This window comes from Cryptomeria japonica, chromosome 6, assembly GCF_030272615.1.
Source record: "Cryptomeria japonica chromosome 6, Sugi_1.0, whole genome shotgun sequence".
Classification (NCBI taxonomy): Eukaryota; Viridiplantae; Streptophyta; class Pinopsida; order Cupressales; family Cupressaceae; genus Cryptomeria; species Cryptomeria japonica.
The window spans coordinates 358,091,604-358,114,751 of record NC_081410.1 but is presented as its reverse complement, the minus strand read 5'-3'; positions in this window follow the sequence as shown (position 1 = coordinate 358,114,751).

Below are 23,148 nucleotides of genomic sequence, written 5' to 3'. Positions count from 1 at the left end.
TAAAGATTGTTGGATTACATTAGGATTACTTATTAGGGTTTTTTATTAAGGCAAAAACAATTTTTTAAGGGACCTGAAACCCTTTACAAGAAGATTACATAAAATGTAGCATTAAAGCCCAACAAAATAGAACAAACTAGAAAGAATACATGACTGACAAAAATAATAGAGAGAAACCCATCCCAACACCAGCATAAAACCAAGGATGATCCTTTGATCGTTAACACTCATATATCTGAGAGTTGTAAAGACTCTGACTCGAATGGGGATCAGCCTAGCACCCCTACCCATAAAAAAAGAAAGGTTGAAACAGAGCATGAAGAAAAGGAGGTGCATTGTGATGAAGAAGAGGAAAAGGATAAGGACACTGATACTGAAATGGAGCTAAATAAGAATGAGAACTATGGTGAAGGGGAGGAAGGGGGTAATTCTGAAAACCCTCACTCTAACCCTAAGGGTTCAAAAAGCGAGAATGAGGCTCTGAATCCTAAGGAGTATGACAACCCTAACGTTGAGGAGACCGAATAGGGCAAGGACTCTACAAACACCATCTTGGACACCACCCGCAACTGCACTCTTGAATTCTTCAATTTCCAGAAATGGGCTGTTGAAAACATCACCAGTATGCAAGGTAAGCAAAGGGAGTTGGAAGATAAGATGAATAAGATGATTAAGAGGTTTGAATCTAGGAAATAGAATGAGGATATGAAAAATAGTGAAGTGGAGGAGGAAATGGAGATGGAGGACTGGTTGGAGAAAGATCTGATTAAAGGGGACCTGAAACATTTGGAGGATGTTATTAGAACTATGAAAGAGCAGGTGGAGGAGGACAAAGACAACGTCAACACCTAGATTGCCCGTAATGAGAAGGCTTTCAAAAGCCTTATGAACCACAGCCTCCAGGTCCTTAAAGTTTCTTCCCAGAATATGAATGTGCTGGTGGATCATTTGGAAAACAAAAATTAGGATAAGAACCTGGTAATTATAGAAGATGCTCCAACCTCCAGCCCTACCCACCAGAACCCTAGGCGCAGAACTAGGCAAACCACTATTGAGAAGGACACCAAAATGAAAGAGAGTTAGATTGGACAGGAAAACAATGACCTAAGGGAAGCGGCCAAGGCGATGATGCTCTTGGTACAGAATGCTAAGGAAACTATGAAGAGTTTCTAATTATCTTGTAATGCTGGGCTTGGGGTCAATTTCTTGCTGGCCTCTTGTTGTCCTTTTCTCTACTACTGTCTTGTTTTGTTTCCTTCTTGAATATCTTTTGAATGTAATCGGGTTTCAGATCCCTTAAAACCTATTTTTACTTAATCAAAAACACTAGCATAAAACCAACAAAATGGTAGCAAAAGAACACAACAACACCACCATAAGAAACAACACTAACTCAGGTTCTTTAAAGTTTTAGTAGTTTCAGCTTCAAGTTGGTTCATCTTTTGGACTACTTCCTTCAACTCCAGGATATCCCAAGGCAAGTTAGCAATCTTCTTTTTCGTACTTGCCCTCAATCTCTTGCTTGGACCCAAAGTATCCTTAGTATCTAAATTATTTTCTTGGTCCAGGTCAACAAAAACCCTATCCTGGTGAAGTTTTTCTAACTTAGCCATGAAAGTATTCATATTATTAGCTGAGGATTTAACAATTTTGTGGCTATGCTCCATAATTTTGTGCAAGTTTATCTCACATTTATTGATCCTTTTTTCTACTTCCCCATACTTATTATCATACCTATCCTTCATCTTTTTAATTCCTTCCACATTCTTGGTTAAACTATCATCCATACTTTTCTTCTCATCTTCAGTCTAAAGGGCACAAACAGAGGTCCCTTGAGGCTTCTCCTTCACACCACTAGAAGGCAAGGGCTCAATAGTAACCTACAATTTCTCCCCCGTAACCTTGTTAGCATGTAAATATTCAATCTTAAGAAAGGGCTCTTTGTTTGAGGTTGATGTTGTTAATCTCATGGAAAGCCCATCTGAATCTAGTCTAAAGAGATACATAGAGCTATTTTTGGTAGTCTTTATAACCCAAAAAATAATCTCTTGCTTGCGATGAAAAATCCTGAAATCTCAAACCCACAAACACCTGAGAGTTCCCCTACTTGTCATGAGGAGAAAGGGAGTCCTCAAAGTTAGGAGGGGAAATAGGAACATCCTTCTCTTGGGAACTATCAGATATCATATGGGCAGAACATTTCCCTTTCCCCTTGACTTTCTTCACAACCTTAGCTCCCCTTGCTAAAGGATAACCCTTGCCCTTGCTAGTCCCAACAAACAAACTATTCTACACCCTTTTAGGTTTCTTGGGAGGGGGGGTAAAGGCATCTTCCTCCTCCTCCTCATTGTCCCAACCCTCACCCTCAAAGATACCACTTTCTTCCCCATCATCATCAGAGACTAAAAGAGCCTAATTAGGGTTCTCAGAGACCCTAGCCTTGAAATGTTCATAGATGAGATAGATTAACCCTTGATGCAAAATAGGGTTATTGTAGGGATTCTCTCTATATTTAATAATGCTAGCATTCAAAGAAGAGAGAATGTAAAATGGAAAGGAGATCTTCACCTTATGTCTGAAATGGTTGAGAAAAACAAAGTGGTACCCATAAATCTTCGTAAACCTTCCATCCAAAGTAAATAATTCCATAATCACTTTCAGGAGTTCCCTCCAAATGGGCTTTATCTGCTTCGGCTTGAAGTTAGACTTATTAACCTTCACCAAATTCACCTTCTCCTTAGCCGTCTTGGGGAACTTCTTAATGACCCCCTCTGAGAGATTTCTATCCCTATAAAACTTAAAACCCTCCATGAAGAGGCCAGTAACCTCAACAATGAGGCTCTCATCTAGCACAACTACCTTACCAAATAAGTTGAGCTTCCCATTTTCCCATTTCTTCTCAAAAATATTAGTTATTCTCTCATCATTCCCATGAAGCCTCTGTTAGGATTCCCATAGATACTGAGAGGGGGGGGTGAATCAGTATCTAACCGGTAATAAGATTTTCTTAACTTAAAACATGTAGAGCAGATTAGAACTGTGTACCAGTTAAGAGAAAGTAATGCAATAAATAGAGATAAAAACAACCACATGAAAAACATACCATAACACAATATTTTAATGAGGAAACCTGGTGTGGGAAAAACCTCGGTGAGATTTGTGACCCACAATATTCACTTACTGGCCAATAAGAGAATATTACTGCTACAAGAGGGGCCTGCACATGTAAGAAGGCCAAGTGCCTAGAGCTCACTTCTCAATTACAAAATGGGAAGTCTCACTGACTTACAAAATGGATTATATAAATCCAATGTCTTGTACTGCTTCAAAATAGCATCTACTATGCCATATCCAGTACCGGTTTATAGCTCTGCTCCTTACATAAACCCTTAACCTATAATTCGCATAATAGGTCTGCCTTATTTCGCCTATATATTTTTTTTCATCTATTACATATTTGTTCTACAATTATCTCTTATATATATGAGTCATTTAACAACTTGCCAAGTCAGCTTACAATGATTTTACAATAACAAACAAAATATATTAACAACAAAATTCCTGTCGGCTTCTGTACCAGTATGCTTCCTTTCACTGCTAGTGCCGGTAGTCTGTGTGCCAGTGTAGAATCTAACTTTGCTAGTGCCAATGGATTGCCTTGCCAGTGTCATAGGATTACAAGGTTTCCATCAATGACAAAACCTTCAATCACCTACAATGTCTCATTGGAGTGTGCACTTTCCAACAATCTCCCCCTTTGGCATTGATGGCAACACTCATGAGAAAAATTTAAAAGACTATCCAAAAATTGAAGTCCAAAAATTGTTACCAAAAATGTGTGCTCCCTCTGAGCAGACGATCCCTAAGTTATTGGATTTTTCTCATACCACTACTCGCCTTTTGGTATCAATGACAAAGGTTGTCAAAGTGTCAATAGAGTGTAGTTTCCTATCTCAACCTTGTAACCGGTTGGTTACAATCTAAAAAAGTTTTGCAAAAACCAAATTCAAGTTCTTAATGAACTTTTTACTGTCTTTTATTGTGGCCTCTATCCTCTGAACTGTACCGGTGAGTTGTTGCATTTTCTCTGCTAGTGTTTTTTGTCCATGTACCAATGCATCAGATATTTATTTCCTTAAGGATGCTAGGTAGTCCAGTTTTGGACTTAGTCTTAATTTCAGTTCCTTAGCCTTACTTTTTATTCTCTCCTTTTCTCTTGCTAGCTTTAGTAATTCTTCCTCAAAACCTGTTATCTTTTGCTCAAAAACTGATAGTGAATCAGATGAATTAATAAAATTGTCAGCTAGTTGATTTATTTCCTCTTGTATCTTGTTGATCTTCTTGTCTATATCAACTGTCAAAAAGATAGTCTATTTGCATGTGTTGTTTTGTAGCCTAGAATCATGCTAATGAATCTTACATTTATGTCAGTTACATCATTCACCCTTAAAGACCATTTTTCAGATGTTGCACCTGTTAGGTTCATTACTAGGTCATTTGAGACCTTCTTTGTCTTGTCAGGTCTATTACCGATGGAGGGTAACCCTGTTACAGCTTTTATAGCTTCCTTAGTAATTTTGTGAATTGAATCTAGCTAGAAAAATTCACCATGAACCCTGCTCAACACTAGCCTTATCACTTCCTTGGGGAAATCCAGAATGTAGAGAATTTCTGTGAATCCTAGGGTTTCAATTATTTTGTGTTTAGGTTTCACATTACCAAAATCATCACAAATAATAGTCTGGTACATGTTCTTAATTTCTTCATCTCCTAATTCTTCTATATGGCAATGAATATACATCCTAGGGTCTTCTGTAAAAACTACTCCTTTGGGGATATGAGAAAAAGCACCAATATTATCATCCTTCTTTCCTATTTTGGGAACTAACTAAAAAATGGGCCTAGGGCACTTGATTACTTCCACTACAGTAGGGTTTGCTATGAATTCAGGTACAGAAGAGGATGCCATGATTATAAATACCTTTTTCTACCTTTGGAAAGATTGATTGCTGAATTGCTTTGCTTCTTTGCTCGAAATGCCTTAGCTCAGAATTTTCATGCTCTTCGAATGTTTGAATGCTTAGTGAAGTAGAATGGAGCCAAAAACACTAATTTATAATGTTAATTTTGCCAACCACCATATTTAATGCTTGCCGATTAAGTAATCACTTAACATATCTGCAGGTATAGAAGTAATTTTAACTTCTTACCATCAACCAAGGGAATAATAGCATGTTTCACATTTGTTTTCCAAACCCTCAAAGAAATTTTCTTCAGTTGGATGAAGAGTCTCCTACCGGTGGAGTGTTACTCTGATCTACCAGTGGAGGAGTATTCCTATCAACATTTAGTTCTAATTTCCTGATCCATTGTTCTGAGAATTCCTACTTTACTTCTTCAACCTTTTCTTTACCTTTCAAACTAGGACCTTTGTTGTTTACTGGTGAGGACTTGCTTCTACAAAATTTAGCAATATGCCCAATTTTGTTACATGCATAACAAGTCACATTATTTTTCTAAATAGCTTTCCCATAACCTATGCTGGTTTGTGTTCTGCATTGATTAGATAAATGTCCAAATCTTCCACAAATATAACATCTCACATTCATTCTACAATTTTCAAAATTATGACCAACTTTGTTGCATTTTGAACATTGACTGGTGGGTGTACTGGTACTCTGATAATTTATAGATCTACATTGATTTTCTCTATGACCATACTTGTTACAATTAAAGCATTTGCCATTAAATTTATAAGCAGTAGGTTGTCTTACCAGTTTACCATGATCCTGTGTGTTTGTAGTACCGAAGCTTTCACCAGTTTCAAAGCCAAGACCATTAGTGTCATCATTAGGTTTCTGATTCTTCAACAAGTCACCAAGTTCTTCTGAGATTTTCTTGGATTTTTCTTTATGTTGATTTGCAGTAGCCAATTCTCCTTCCAAGATACCTTTTTGTCTCATGAGTTCATTTGAGTCATTTTGTGCATGCATTAGATATGTCTTCAACATATCATTTTCATAACTAAGTCTTGTGTTTTCATTTCCAGCATCATTCAGTCTTCTAGTCAAGTCTTCTTCATTCTTCTTTCTATCTTCAATTTCTTTACAAAATCTCATAGCCATATCCTGCATGTCATTCTTTATTGTCATGTTTTCTTGCTTCAACTTATTCATCAGATCACTAAGAGTTTCCTTTTCATCATTCTCATTTTGCATATTTTCACAAAGTTCTCTTCTTTTGTTTCTTGAAATAGTAATATTTTCTTGAAGTGCTTGAATGATATCCTGAGCAGCCTTTAGATCATCTTCAAGTTTGATATTTTTCAATTTTTCTACATCATAGTCTGAGAGAGCTCCTTCTAGTTGCTTCATCAAGTTTTCCATCTCTATTGGTGTCAAGATCTTCTTCAAGTTGTTAGGCTTCTGAAAATAGAGGACCAAGCTCTGATACCAATTGTTAGGAGTCCCACAGATACTGAGAGGGGGGGGTGAATCAGTATCTAACCGGTAATAAGATTTTCTTAACTTAAAACATGTAGAGCAGATTAGAACTATGTACTGGTAAACAAAAAGTAATGTAATAAATAGAGATAAAAACAACCACATGAAAAACACACCATAACACAATATTTTAACGAGGAAACCTCAGTGGGATTTGTGACCCACAATATTCACTTACTGGCCAATAAGAGAATATTACTGCTACAAGAGGGGCCTGCACATGCTGGAAGGCCAAGTGCCTAGAGCTCACTGCTCAATTACAAAATGGGAAGTCTCACTGACTTACAAAATGGATTATATAAATCCAATGTCTTGTACTACTTCAAAATAGCATCTATTATGCCAGATCCAGTACCGGTTTATAGCTTTGCTCCTTACATAAACCCTTAACCTATAATTTGCATAATAGGCCTGCCTTATTTCTCCTATATTATTTTTTTCATCTATTACATATTTGTTCTACAATGATCTCTTATATATATGAGTCATTTTACAACTTGCCAAGTCAGCTTACAATGATTTTACAATAATAAACAAAATATATTAACAACAAAATTCCTATCGGCTTCTGTGCTGGTATGCTTCCTTTCACTACCGGTGTCGATAGTCTGTGTGTCGGTGTAGAATATAACTTTTCTAGTGCCGATGGATTTCCTTGCTAGTGTCATAGGATTGCAAGGTTGCCATCAATGACAAAACCTTCAATCGCCTACAATGTCTCATTGGAGTGTGCATTCGCTAATAGCCTCTCCAAGTAAGGTGTCACCCCTCCTTGCTGCAGTTGATACCAGATGATTGTATTATTTCTCCAGCTCTCACAGTTCACAGATAGAGGAGATTTAACCCAAAAAAGGTAGAAAACTAGACAACACTCTAAAGAGCCAGCAAGCCCAATAAAGTGTGCGAAGTATAAATGATATCAATGATTAGTGTTGATAAGGATGAAAGAATCCTCTTATATAGAAGACACTTTAGAAAAAGGAGGGATAAGATTAAGTGGTGAAATAAATAAATGGTCAGCTAGGATTAAAGGGAGGGTAAAAGAAATAATAAAATATTGAAGGGGGTAGGTAGAGGAAAATTAAGAGATAAATGACATGTGTCATGAAGAAAAAAGATAATTAATTAATTAAATAAATAAATAATCATTTAATTAATAGAGGAAGTGGGACCAATTAAATAAATAAAATATTTATTTAATTTAGAGAAAAGATATTTAAATAAATAAAAATATTTATTTAAATACGGAAAGGCTAGAAGAGGATTAATGAATTAATTAAATAAATAAAAATCTATTTAATTAATAGAAGGATTAGGATAAAATAATTAAATAAATAAAATATTTATTTAATTAAGCTAGGACAATTTTAGGTGTCTACACATGTAAGAACAAGAAGAAAATGTCAAATATATTAGAAAATCTAAGAATACTCATACCAAGAAAGTGGAAAAAAGTAAACTCTTGAAAGGAAACAAGAATCTTATGAATTCTACTGCACCCTTTCCTAGTGAATTTCTCCACCAATCTTTCTTTTCTCTACAACCTGCAAAAGATAATGAATAAATGAAATGAAGGAAAAAAAAACTCTTATCTATTATTTGTTTAAGGGATTAGGTTTTCATAAATTGCCCTAAGTGTAACTAGGAAATTGTGGAAAAGGATTCATAACATAAATTAGTTAACCATGAAAACTAACAAGCTATGAAAGTATTCCTAATTCAATCAATAGAAGAATGAAAGACAAAGCATCAAAAGAAAGTGCAAACTAAAATGCGGATGTTGCCTCCATTAACCTCCATTGTTCTTCTTTTCTCCTTCAAATTGTTGTGGGTCTCACCTACAAAGCAAGTGTGTTGCAAGAAAGATGATAGGAAGATGAGATGAAATTGACAGCATAAGGATACTAGAAGCGTGGTTGTCTAAAATGAGCAATGAGAGCTCAATTTATAGACTTTTGAAATCACATTGAATGGACAAGATCAACTCAATCCAACAGTTGAGATTTTGTGCAAGAATGAGTTAAAAGGGAAATTGTCATTACAAGTGAAGAGAAAAAGGATTTAAACAAAAAAGAAAATGGAAGTTTCTATTTGCATGCCAAATATGCCATTTAAATTCGAATGAGGTGGAATTAATAATTTAAAATTATTAATTCCACTCATAACTCAAATTAGCCAATAAAAAAAAAAAAATTGTGACATGGACAAAGAGGGTGAATAAATAAATATAAATTTATTTATTAAAAAAGGGACATGTTAACAAAGGAGTTGAATAATTATTTAATTAATCAACCTAGGGGAAATGATTTGAATAATTTAAGATACCAACCTGATTTTTTGAATTAGGTCCTAATAGTGATGATTGATTGACAATTAATTGATAAAAATTAATGACAATTGACTGAAATTGACAACAAAATAGGACAAATATTGAAAAAGACCCAAGATTGATAATGATTTTGATAAAACACTAATAAGATTGATCAAATCAATTGACAATGACTTGATAAAGAATTGATAAGATCAATTGATAAAGTGGCATGAAAGGCTGATAGAGTGTCACAAAAGACTGATTGAAATTGATTAATAAAGAGGTTGATAATTAATGCCAGATTAATTATCAACAAAGAGGGAATTGAGTCTAATTGTCAAGATGAGACCAATTTGAATGATTTGAAATTAATAAAACACCAATCACAATGATTTAGGACCAAATGTGAATGAACAAGATCGATTAGGGTTGGGTTTGAAATGAACTGAAACCAAAGGAATGACATAATGTCAACATATGATAAAGATCAAATGCGACATAGAATATATGTTAAAAATAAGGTTAGCAACGTAGGAGTGATGACCAACTTTGAGTGTCTACACTAAGTTCTAATGGTATACAAAGATTTTATCCAAGGGTGTAGATTGATTCCACAATTATTTAAGAGCTAATCTAAATTGAAGTTTATTTGTTAATCAATATATCATGGTTTACATTTTTTTTATTCATTCTCTCAATTTTAGTTATTTTGTAGGATAATAAATAAATTGTTGCTATAACTAAAAATTAGGAAGAAGATGATCTTTGTAGATTGTTTTTCTGAAAAAATTATAAGTTATCTAACACTTAATTACTAAGATACCTTGCTTTCTTATTGGGATTCCTTATTAGTTATAAGTTCTAAAATTATAAATTTAAAAAGGAGATTATTTATTTATCTATTTACTCTTATTTAGTCATTAAATGTAGCAACAATAACTATGTTAATCTTAGAGGATCCAATTAATACTGAGAGGGGGGGGCGGGTGTATCTTTATTAACAATAATTTGAAACCAGAAACTTAGACTCATAAAACTTTCACCAAATCAAACATAGACCAACATTAGAGTCATTTACCAGTATGGGTATCTGTTGATAAACATTTTCTAAATTGATATATCAATGTTGCACATTAAGTGTTCAATAACTATGCATAAACTGAAAGTAAAGCATACCATCACATTAAAAAACATTTACCATATGAACACCATTATTTTCACATGGAAAACCAAATAGGGAAAAACCACAGTGGGATTTGGCACCCACAAATATTTTTCACTCTTTTAGAATGCGCCCTGTTAGGAGCCAAGCCTGGTTAGAAGCTTACAATGATGCCCTATTAGGAGTAGACACTTTTAGGAGTCACCTAGTTAAAGGATTTACCTCAGCCCTATTAGGAGCTTTGATCTATTAGGATCAACCTCGTAAGAGGATTTAGAACTCATATATTGAGTCACCTTGTTAGGGGATTTTACACTGTGAGGCCTATTAGGACCTACCCGATTAAGGGATTTTAGCTACTATAATTGTTAGAGAACAACAATGAATGAACTATGTATAGCACTCGACGACTTGCTTGATCATATCCAATTAAGTTCTAAATCTGCAAAACTCTGGCAGATCTTCTCACACCTTGGTTTGACTTCACACACTTCTCAAAAACAACCGACACAACAAACATCAACTGTACTGACATAAATAACCTTTACAACTAGGTCAGCATCAAAACCCTAAGACTTACAACATAGATCATCACAGATATTTACAACTCATTACAAATCCTCATATGGATCATTACAATCAATTACAAATCAATATCAACTGTTGAATGATCATAAGTTGTCACAGCAAGTCGATCCAATACAAAGTCAAACCCTTAGCTCATTCTGCTAAGCACTTTGCACATTCCCAAGAAATTTGCTCTTGAAACATGCCAAAAAATCTTTCAAACACTTCACATGGTTTGTGCCACATTATCATCAACATGTGAACTTGATATAGATCACCACCAAACCAAAAATCATTACCGGTCCTTAAACCCTTCTTACACCTTGGCAAAAACTCAACATAAATTATAAACATAACATCTATTTGTCACAACATGATGTGGTTTTAGTTAGATACATGTTACAATTATTAAAACTCACATTCAAAACCATAAAGCCTCAATCATCACCAATTGCTAGATACATTCAAAATATTTTCTCGTTTATCGGTTAAGGTCCTAATTCTCGGTTTCTTGATTCTTTACCGGTAATCTCTCTCTAGTAGACCAAGAGATTTAGATGACACAATACAACATAAGTAAATATTAGTAGACATGAATAAACATTATTTTCCATTAATGACAACACAAATAACTGATCAAAGTCATACATAATGCAATCTCAATCTCTTCATGACAATGTCATCTCAAACAGTCTTATACAGGTTTAGTCATCCTTCTCCATCTGTATCAATTATGCCAAACATGCCAACATTTTCCCCCTTTGGCATTCATGGAAACACTAAAAATCAACATACTCCACTCATATTGTTTTGCTCTATTCTGGATCTTCTCTGCAACTATTCTCTTCTCTGTTGCACCTCATCTGTCGGTTACACTTTATCTTCATTTCTTCTCCCCCTTTTTGTTACACATATTACATAGCTTCTCCTCCTTAGACTAATATATTTATTCTCCCATGTGATGACCAGTCATCTTTCTTCTCCCCCTTTGACAACAATGCCAAAGGTGCATAAGCATCACCAGTCATCAAATATATTGCTATTGTCTTCAACACATTTGCAAACTCATCTAAGTTGCTCCCCCTATGGAGTAGCCTGCATCTCATCAATCCAAAGTAAAAAAATAGTCATTAAGCCCACTAGATTGATGTGTCTTCTATATCCTAGTTCTTCTTGTGTAGGGGTCTGACCCCTAATTTACCTATGAGATATTCAAAGGTGGTCTTCAACAACGGTTTAGTGAAAATGTCTACTAGGTGCTCTTTGCTTGTCACATACTCCATTCTGACTTGTTTTTCCTGTACTCTTTCCCTTAGAAAATGATATTTCAATTCTATGTGCTTTGTTCTTGCATGTAATATAGGATATTTTCAAATAAAAATTGCACTAGTATTGTCACAATAAATAGTTACCATTTCAGACATATCAAATTTGAATCCTTCAAGCACATGTCTCATCTAGATTGTTTGTGTGCAATTAATTGATGCTACAACATACTCTACCTCTATGATTGATTGAGAAACACATGTTTTCTTCTTAGTTGTCCAAGCAACCAATCTACCTCCAAGAAGAAAAGATCCACCGGTAGTGTTTTTTTGGTCACCAACATTGCCTGCCCAATCTAAATCAGTAAACACATTCAAAGAAAAATCTCCTTTGTAAGGATACCATAAGCTATAATCTACTATGCCTTTTAGGTACAAGGAATATCCTTTTCACTGCTACCAAGTGAGTCTCCTTGGGATCCTTTTGAAATCTAGCAACCAATCCAACAATATAATACAATTTACCAATCATAGACCTATATTCTTTCTCATCAACAAATGGTGAATCGTCTTGTTTAGACAACTTGCAGCATGTCACCATCGGAGTACTAACCAGTTTACAATACTCCATGCCAAATGTTTTCAACGCCTCTTTAACATACTTACTCTAACAGATAAATATTCCACCATCCAATTGTTGGACCTACAATCCAACGAAAACTTTAATTTCACCAATAAGAGACATCTCAAATACCTTTTTCATCTCCTCAGCAAAATCCATGCATAAATCATCATTAACACCAAAAATTATGTCATCCATAAATACTTTAGCTATCAATATTTTGTCTCCATTAGTCTTAAGATATATGTTACTATCCTCACTGGTACGTTGGAAACCTATCTTGATCAGGTGTGCATGCAATCTTTCAAACCATGCTCTTGATGCCTGCTTCAATCCATATAGTGCCTTATGTAGTTTGCAAGCCATATCTTTGTCTTCAGATAAAGAAAATCCATCTGGTTGTTCTATGTACACATCTTCAAGGATGCCATTAAGAAAAGTTGATTTAACATCCATCTGATAGACTTTAAATCCTTTAAATGAAACATAAGAAAGTGGAATTGTTACTCCATCCAATCTTGCCACAGGTGCAAAGGTTTACCCATAATCTTCTCCTTCTTCTTGTGCATAGTCTTTGCAAACCAATCTTGCTTTATTTCTCACAACCTTACCTTCTTAATTTAACTTATTTGTAAAGACCCATTTAGTGCCAATCACATTCTTGTCTTCCGGTCTGGGAACAAGTGTCCATGTTTTGTTCTTCTCTATCTGATCCAACTCCTCATTCATTGCATTAATCCAATCATCATCCTTTAATGCCTCTCTTACTATTTTTGGCTCAATAGTAGAAATCAGACAGGAATTTTTTTTGTTTTTCCTCCTTGTTTGTACTCCAGCATTTTTATCTCAAATTATTTGTTCTTCTGAGTGATTTAGCCTAGCATACCTCGGTATTACTGGTTCTAGTGTTGTGCTTCCTTCTTCATGTTCTTCATCTTCTTCATCGCTCTCTGCATTTACTGGTTGAGCACCTATTTCTACAGCATTTTTCTTATCATCCTTCTGCACTTTCGGTTCTATAAACACAAGTCTTTCTTCATCTTTCTCAAGCTCAGATCTGCTGGTCTTATCAGATTTCTCAGAGAGTTTATCTATCTTCACACTAGCACTCTCAATGATATTCTTAGTTCTCTTGTTATAACATTTAAATTCCTTACTCTTTGTAGAGTAACCAAGAAAAATGCCTTCTTGGTCTAGTTCAAAACTTATTCCTTTCTGGTTTGGTTTACCTAAAATTCCTTTTGAATTTATGGATCCAGATGTTCTTGAGAAAATTGGAAATACTATTGGAACCTTTTTAACATCTAAAATGGACTTTGTCGAGGGGGAGGTTCTGGTAAAAATTTGTGTTCTTATTAACCCTAACAATGTTTGCCCCCGTACTTATAATATCAAGTCTCATGATGGTATTTGGCACTAGTCAATTGAGAAATTAGATACGAAGCTTCTTAAGTCTCCTTTACTTTTGGATGCTCCGTTACTTATGGATTTTAAGAAAAACTAGGAGGTTGTTGGCTCTATCCCTAAATCCCTTAATAAAGATAGTTTGTCAGTGGGACCTTCGGTTGAAGGATGTGGAAATGTCTCTTCGCATAAATTGGTAGAAATAGGTCACATTAATCTTGAAAATAATCCATTGTGTCATAGTTCTGGGAAATGAAATGATCACAATTCAGGTTCAGTCTCACTTTCATCTTTACTAAAGACATTTTCTGGGGGTATAGTGGATGGTAATCCCTCGATGAATGGAGTAGATCATCCATTGATGATAGATTGCTCTAAGATGCCAAATAATCACACAAAGGGTAAGGATGACAATTTGTCTTCATGCACTCAAAAGGAGGTTTTGGATTCTTCAAAGAATGTGAATTTAGATAAAAATGCAGTGGTTGATATGGAAACTATTAAACAGGTACTTGCCATAGGTTTTTCTAATGATGCTTCTTTAGTTAAGGAAAATAAGAATTTGGTGTCTAATAATTTCCCTCTAAATGTTGAAATTAATATGGCTAATGAATCTTCCTTAGGGAATAGTAATCCGTCAGAGGTTGTCCCTATTATTATGGTAGATGAGAATTTGGTTCAGCAAGTAAATGATATTTTTAACAATCATGCACATCAAATGGATGAGGGTATTACTGATAGAGTTGTTTGTTCAAATGAGAATGATTTTGGGGGTATAAAATCGACCCTTCCAATTTCTGCATCTGCTAATCCTTTTGCGGTTTTGGCTACAACAGAGTTGGGTTTTGAAGATAATCCATTTATCCTGGCTTCTCCAAAGTCATGCAAGAGTTTACCAATTGTCCAAACAACTCTGGAGTTTTTTCACCATCTGTGGTTTCTCCTAGGAGAGGTAGGCCTCCAAATAATCTTAAGACAAATGGAAATTGATGTTGGAATTCAAAAGACTTTGTCCCTTTCTCCTGCTAGTGGGCAAGGGAGGCATTCAGTCTCTCTTGGTAGGCCTAAGAAAACATGCCTATCTCTTGTAAGTGTAAAAAGAAAGAGGAGTAAAAGATTTGTGACTAGTCCTCCTGTGACAAGATCAGGGGCTGTGAAATGTAAGTTACAAGGTTGCTTTGGGGAAAGCAAAAATTCTTCGATTAATGGGAAGAGGGGAGCTTCGGCCTCCCCTTGAGGAAAATGAGAATTATTTCTTGGAATGTTAGGGGCTTAAATGCCCCTAACAAGAGACCGCTTAATTAAGTCCCATATGGCCTTAATTAAGTGTGATATTTTTATGTTGCAAGAAACAAAGTTGTCAAAGGAGTCTGCTGATTTGGTTTTTTCATCTTAGAGAAGGTGGAATTTTCTTTCTTCTCCAGCTTGTGGTGCTTCAGGAGGTTTGGCACTGCTTTGGAATAATGATAATATTGAGGTACAGTTAGTTGCATCTGCTACAAATTAGATGTTGGCTTTAGTTATAAGCAAGATTTTGAAGGTTAAATTCTGGCTTTTTAACATTTATGCTCTGTCAAGAATTCAAGGGAAGAGTATGTTATGGGGTGAATTAAAGAGGATTTCTTCTCCCTTAAAACATGGTTCCTTTATTATCTTTGGGGGTGATTTTAATGCTATCATTGATTTAGATGAGAAAAGAGGAGGTGTTTTCCCTAATAAAAGGATTATGGATGACTTTGGGGATTTTATTTATGATATGAGCCTTTTTTATTGTAAGTCTCGGAATGGGGTTTTCACATGGACAAATATCATAAGGGTTTTTTCTCAGATTGCTGAGAGATTAGATCGATTTTTGTTATCTGAGAATTGGATTGATTCAGATTTTGAATTCTTTTCCTCTATTCTACCGGTCTCGAGTTCTGAGCATTTTCCAATTTCCCTTTCAGTTATTGAAGATAGGGCTTCTTTTAAGTCTCCATTTAAATTTGAGCCCATGTGGTTTAGGGATTCTTCCTTTTTGCCTCTACTAATGAAATGGTGGAATTCTGCTCCTTTTTCTTTTGGGTCTCGTATGTTTGAAATTGTTAAGAAGTTAAGCTATTTGAAATTGAATATTAGGGAATGGAATATCTCGCATTTTAAGAACATTTTTCAAGATAAACAAAGGATTCAAGATATGATTAAGTGTCTTAATACTCATGTGCTTCAACATGGTATGGTGCCACAAGTTTTTGATGAATTGAAGTCACTAAAATTACAGCTTCAGGAGGTGTTAGCTAGAGAGGAAATCTATTGGAGACATAAATCTAGAGAGTTATGGCTTTTAGATGGTGACAGGAACACAAAATTTTTTCTTTCTTCAATTAAGATTAAAAGATTTAAGAATAGGATATCTTGTATTCAGTGTCAGAATAAGAATTTATTGATAAAGCCAGAGGACATTGCTTTAAAGGCAGTTAGGTTTTTTAAGTCATTATTATCTTCAGAAAATGGAAATCTTAGCAATGATATTATATCTAATATTCCTCCTTTAGTATCTTTGGAAGACAATAAGATTTTGATGTCTCCCTTTTCCTTAGAATAAGTTAAGAGTGTTGTCTTTGCCATGAATCCGGATAAAGCTCCGAGACCAAATGGTTTTACTCCTTTATTTTTTCAAAAATGTTGGGATTTTGTGGGAAATGATGTTTAATTGGCTCTCAAGGAAGTTAGGAGAACTAGGTCTATTTTAAAAGAACTTAATACTACAATGATTGCAATAATTCCTAAAAAAGAGGATACTAAGACTTTTGCTGACTTCCATGCCATTGCTTTATGTAACACTTTGTATAAGATATTTACAAAGGCAATTTCCCTTAAGTTGGCAAAATTTCATTGGAGCAAGGTGGTTTTGTTCCCAGAAGGGAGATGATAGAGGGTGCAATTGTAGCACATGAGGTGTTGCATTCTATTTCCATCCAAAGAACCTCGGCCATGATACTTAAACTAGACATGATGAAGGCTTATTATAGAGTAGAGTGGGGGGCTTTATGTGTTGTTCTTGAGAAGTTAGGTTTCTCCAAGGCCTGGGTCACATGGATTTGTGCATGTATTTCTTCTGCAAGATTCTCGGTTTTAATTAATGGTTCTTTTTCACTTCCTCTAGGGGTTTGAGATAGGGAGATCCCCTTTCTCCCTTTTTGTTTATTCTCCTAGCTGAAACCTTTAATTGGGCTATTAGGGTTGCTAAAGTGGGGGGGCTTTGGAAAGGTATAAGGATTTAGAATATTCCCCAAATAATTTCTCATTGTCTCTTTCTAGATGATACTCTATTATTTGGAAATGCTTCATTAGTTGAGGCAAAAGTGATTAAAGGAATAATACAAAATTATGCATCATTTTCTGGTCAGAAAGTGAATGGTGATAAATCAAAGATTTTTTTCCTTAATACATCATAACTAGTTCAGCATAGGTTGCAATCCTTTTGGGGATTTGAGACTAGAAATATTCCATGTACTTACCTTGGTATTCCTTTCTTTGTTAAATAGGATAAGATTGGTGATGAATACTAAGACGGGGGGGTGAATTAGTAAACCAAAATATATTGTACCTAAACACTTTAATAGTCTAGCAGTAAACCGGTAAAATAGTATAGCAAACAAACCGGTTAACACACATGCAAACCAAATAGAAAATAATGCATTCACCCACAGAAGCACAATCACCATAACACAAGAGATTTTGACATGGAAACCCAAATGGGAAAAACCATGGTGAGATGAAACTCACAAGTAACCATCTGCATAATAGTAACCAAACCGATTAAGGTTAGACCGGTTAGGGTCATACAATGTTCTTTACCAGAACACATCCTGTTAGGAATCTCAATCTCTGTTAGGAGATAAGTCCGATTCAAGACTACCTTGTGAGAGGATTTTCAGATCCACAGATGTGAACCACCTTGTTAGAGGATTTACAAAGGCTTTTCTGGGCCTACCCGGTTAAGGGTTTCTAACTTGTCAAAGATGTGAGTAATCAACAAGTGAATGATCTAGCAAATGGCACAGTCTGCTTGATTAGATCCATTGTAGCTCATAGCTAACGCATTTCAAAATTACTTCAGTCTTCAGTAACTCCTTACTCTGTTACAACTCACAAACTTGATCTTCTTAGTTAAGATCGCACATTCAAGAGGTTTTCTTTCAACCACTACAAAACCTAACAGCTATACTCACATCCTCTCTCTCTTAAAAAACCCTAGACATGATGTCCTTAAAAGGAATCTGATTTCATGTCGGTCCAATAGGATTTCATTACAAGTTCCTAGGTTCATTGTATCTAGAAACATTTGGTAACACAACACAAAATCAGCATCAAAGTGTCGGTGGATGGTAACTCATCACAGAGTATTACCAGTTTGTCCAACTTTCTGGTTACCAGTTGGTGACTTAGAGTAATACCGGTTCAAACAGTACTGATTGACAAAAATTGAAGACTGGGAAAAGATAACTGTCACTTGTGGCTCCTTTTCTCCACTCCACTTGAGATCCTTAAACCGCTTGATCTCTCTATGCCGCTTGGGTCTTCATACCGCTTGAGATCAGTAAACACTTTCTACATAACAACAATAGTCTAAAGACTGCAACATGATACCAATTTGGAACAATTACCGGTTGAGCATAATTCATGCATTCTCAAAGTGATCTCATAGCAAGTGTGTGTCCATCAATGACAATCACAACATAATCATCAAAATGCCAACAATTGGTTTTTGGGATAATATTATTTCGGTCATTTTTAAAATAATTCTCTCATGGAATTATAGATGGTTAACTTTGGTGGGTAAAATTGTTCTCATCAAGTTTGTTTTGAATGTCGTTCCCATATATCTCATGTCTGTTTTGAAGTCTCCAAAAGTAGCTATTGTTAGTTTATAGGATACTCTTAGAGATTTTCTTTGGAACAATAGTAAAGATGGCAAGAAGAAACTCCCTTTAGTTGCATGGGATAAGGTATGTTTGCTAAGGAACTTGGGGGAACAGGAATTCGGAGTCTGGAAAATCAAAATTTAGCCTTAGGTGCTAAGTTGGTTTGGAAATTATATGACAAGCCTAGCTCCTCATGGGCACAAATTATGTTTGCCAAATATTTAAATAGTGGACCAAGAGAGTACATTTTTAAAGTCTCAAATTTGCCTTCGAGTTCTGCTATTTGAAATTTCCTTTGTAAATGTAGATCAGTTATTTTGCCTCATCTCTCATGGATTGTTTATAATGGTAGAAAGGTCAGATTCTGGGATGAAGTATGGAATGGACACACACCTTTGGTGAATATTAGGGATTGGTCTCCTCTGATCACTGTTCTTTCCTCCCTTTGGGGTGTTTTTGTAGCAGATTATTTTGAAATTGTGACTAGTGGACCCCTTAAGCTAGCTAGATGGAAGTCGATTGATTTCTTAGATGTTGATCAAAGCATGAAATTAGATTTTGAGAAGATTTTGGGGGATAGAATTGTATTTCTTTTTGATTCTGAGGATGAACTTATTTGGACAAAGAATATTTCTGGTAAGTACACTATTAAAGATGGTTACAACTCTCTTATGGTTGCTAAAGATTTATCATCTTGGCCTTATAAGTTGTTTTGCAATTCGGCTTGTCTTCCTAAAGCTTGAGCCTTTGCTTGGTTGGCAGTTCAGGACAAAGTCCTTATAGGTATGAAACTAGGTAGGCTTGGTATTACTGATGTTTTCCCTTGTGTCCTTTTTAACAAAAATTTGGAATCTTCTTCACACCTATTCCTACATTGTGATTATGCTTATGAATGTTGGTAGTGGTTGTTTGAGAAGTTAAATATATTCTTTGTTATTGGTAAGGATCTCATTTCCCATTTTAGATCTTGGCCCTTTATGTTTGCCTCATCTTTTTATGCATGCCTTTGGATCATATCTCCATCTATTGTGATTTGGAATGTTTGGCTAGAGAGAAACAACAGGATATTTAAAAAAATAAGGTCTCCTGTGTCTGAGGTTCTATTAAAAATTGAGTCTTCAATCTCTAAGGTTGCTTTGTCGTTTATTTATAAGAATTTGGAAAATCTTACTTCTTTTTATGCACTAGGATAGTAGAGTTACTAGATTTTGGAAGATGTTGTCAGTTTTACCCTCTCATGGTTTAATTTTAAAAAAGAATCATGCAATAGGTAAGAGATGCTCTACTAGATGGAAACCTCCTCCGTAGGGGCACTTTAAACTAAATTTTTATGGGGCCTCTCATGGTAACCTTGGGCTGGGTGGGGTAGGCATGGTAATTTATGATCACAATGCAAAATTTATTTGAGCTAAGTGTCATGCTATTGGTAATTGAAGGTGATTCTATGGTGATTATTCAATGTGTTATGAAAAAGAAATCGAATTGTTGGAATGTGCAATATATACTTGATCCCATTTTACTAAAATTAGAATTTTTTGAATCTTTCTTGGTATCCCATTGTTACAGAGAAGTTAATAAGATTACAGATTATTTAGAAAATTTAGCCATTGATAGCAATGCTAATCAGCGAGAGGTGGGTTTTGAGGAAATTCCTTCTAGGGTATGGGAAGGTTTGCAGCAATAGTTATATGATTTTCTTGAGTAATGTTGATGTAAAATTTTATGATGATAATTATTCCCGCTTTCCCCTTTCATTTCAAGTATTCATGTTCATTGTTCATTGTCTGGAGGAGAGTTCGAGCTCATGGTATTTGATACAATAGTGTTTTTTCAAAGGTTTTTTGATACTTTCTTTTTTGGCAAGAAAGTTTTTGGCTCATGGGATTTGGCACAGGGCTTTGGAAAATTTTGTCTTCTTCCATTGATAGCAACTATGGAGTCTGCATTTGAAAATTATCCGATCGATTTTTTTGCAAATTGTCATATGGGCTCTATGAAAAACTGATATTATATGTGTTGTGACTGCATTTTGTATGTGGTTTTGGGTAGGGTGTATAAACTGATCCGTTAGATACTATAGGTTTATTTTATGAGCTATGACCGGAGGTTTTCTTCCCATGGTTCTTTCCTCTGGTATGCCCTTTGAATCCTATGTAAAAAATAAAAAATATTAATAAAAAAGTTTAGTGGAATAATCCACTTTTATTGAAAAAAAAAACCCAAGAAAAATTCCTTCATCACACTTAGCATCAAACTTTTTCAGTGTAATCATCTCTCTTAATTAAACATTTACTCCCAATTTTTTTGAAATAAATTACACTAGGAGACTTTCCATGCCATAATTCATAAGGTGTTTTGTTATTACCTTTCTTGACAAGTACCTGGTTCAAAGTATAAACAACAGTACTATCTGCTTCTCTCCAAAACATCTTCAGTACTTCACCTTGAATCATCATGGTTCTAGCAACTTCAACAACTATTCTATTCATTCTCTCTGTTATCCCATTATGTTGTGGAGTTCTAGGAGCTAACATCTACCTCTTAATTTCTTGTTCATCACAGAACTTCACAATCTCATCATAAGTAAATTTGCCTCCTCAGTCAGATCTCAAACATTTTAGATTCTTCCCGGTATCTTTCTCAACAAGAGCTTTAAATGCTTTAAATTTACTGAATGCCTTAGACTTTTCTCTCAGAAAAGTTACCCACATCATTTTGGAAAAATCATCAGTAAAGATCATAATATACTTACCACCAAAATAGCTCTTAGTCCTCATAGGACCACAAAGATCAGTATGAACCAAATCAAGAATATTCTCTGAAGAGAAAAACTTACTCTTGTAATACCCTAAAAATGGTCATCTAAACCATGGGCCCCTAATCTCGACAACATCACCAAGGTCCTAACCAAAGGCAATTAAATTAATCTTGAGAACCTAATTAATTAATTCTCAATCATTAATGTTACATGGAAATTTAATCACTCAATATTAATTAATTAAATCATTCCAAGTAAATCATTTTGATCAATTATCCTATTTATTTAATTAAATATCCTAGCATATTTAATTAATAAATAAATTTTCCATTTAATCACAAAAAAAAGAATTAATTTACAAAAAGGACTTAATTTACAAAAAAAAGGAATTAATTTACAAAAAGGAATTAATTTATAAAAAAATGAATTAATTTACAAAGAGAGATTTACCACAAAAAGAGGAATTAATATGCAAAAGAAAGAGTTAAATTGAAAACAAAATAAAAGAATTAAATTGAGAGAAGAAATCAAACTTAAGATATTTCTTTTTCTAAAATTGAGATAACTTGAGAAATCAAAAAAGTAATGAAGTTGAATTAATCATTTTCTCTAAAATTAAAACTCAAATCTTTTGAAGAAAGAAGTACAGTCGCATTGAAAAGGCTTTTTCTAAATAAAAATCTTGAACAAGTTGAAAGAAAAGTGCATGGAATCACCTATTTTTATCTCAAGTGCATGGAATAAACTAATTTTATCTCCAATGCAAACTTAGACTTATAATCTAAATACATTCAATCAAGCTATAATTGGAATCTATCTAAAGATTAACTGAATCTGATCTCTCAATTAATTCAATTATCCTAAGTTGTGCTTTTTCTTGAGGAATCTCAACCGCTCATTGCTAATTGATCTTGACCGTTGGTCTCTCTTTTGAATCTCTATAAATTCAGCCTTCATCTCTCATTCAAAACACCCTGGAGATTTATTGTCATTATGTAGTTTTTGCTCTGGAGTCATTGAAGATATTGTGCTTTGAGATTATTGCATCTTAGTTTAGCTTTTTGTATACTTAGTTTAATCATGATTGCTTGAATTCATATAGCTTATTATTCATTCATATAGATTAATATTCATTTATCTAGCTTAATCTTACATACATTTAGCTTATTCTTGTGCTCATATAGATTAAATCCTTCATCTTGGTGTAGTCTAGTCACTAGTATTGCTTAGAAAAATAGAAGAGCAAGTCTATTCTCGCATCTTTTAGAAGGCAATAGGTCGATTTGTTATGGTTTTTATATTCATGATTATATTTGTCTAACCATGCATGCAATGACTTAATTGAAGTGTTGTGTCTTACAACTTGCAGATACTTATTCCACTTTTCACACACACATTTTTGGCACCCACCGTGAGGCAGGAGACTACATCTTTTGTCCTCGCAGATTAGCTTTCTTTGATTTTTCAAATTTATTTTTCTTATTTTTTTTGTACAGTTTCTGCAAAAACTCATACGAGTTTTTAGAAAAGCTCGAACAACAAATTGCAGGTATCGTACGGTCCATGGTGAATTATCATATGGCTCGATGAGAATACTCGTACGGTATTCTATATTTTTATATTAAAAACAAAGTGCATTTTTAGGGTTT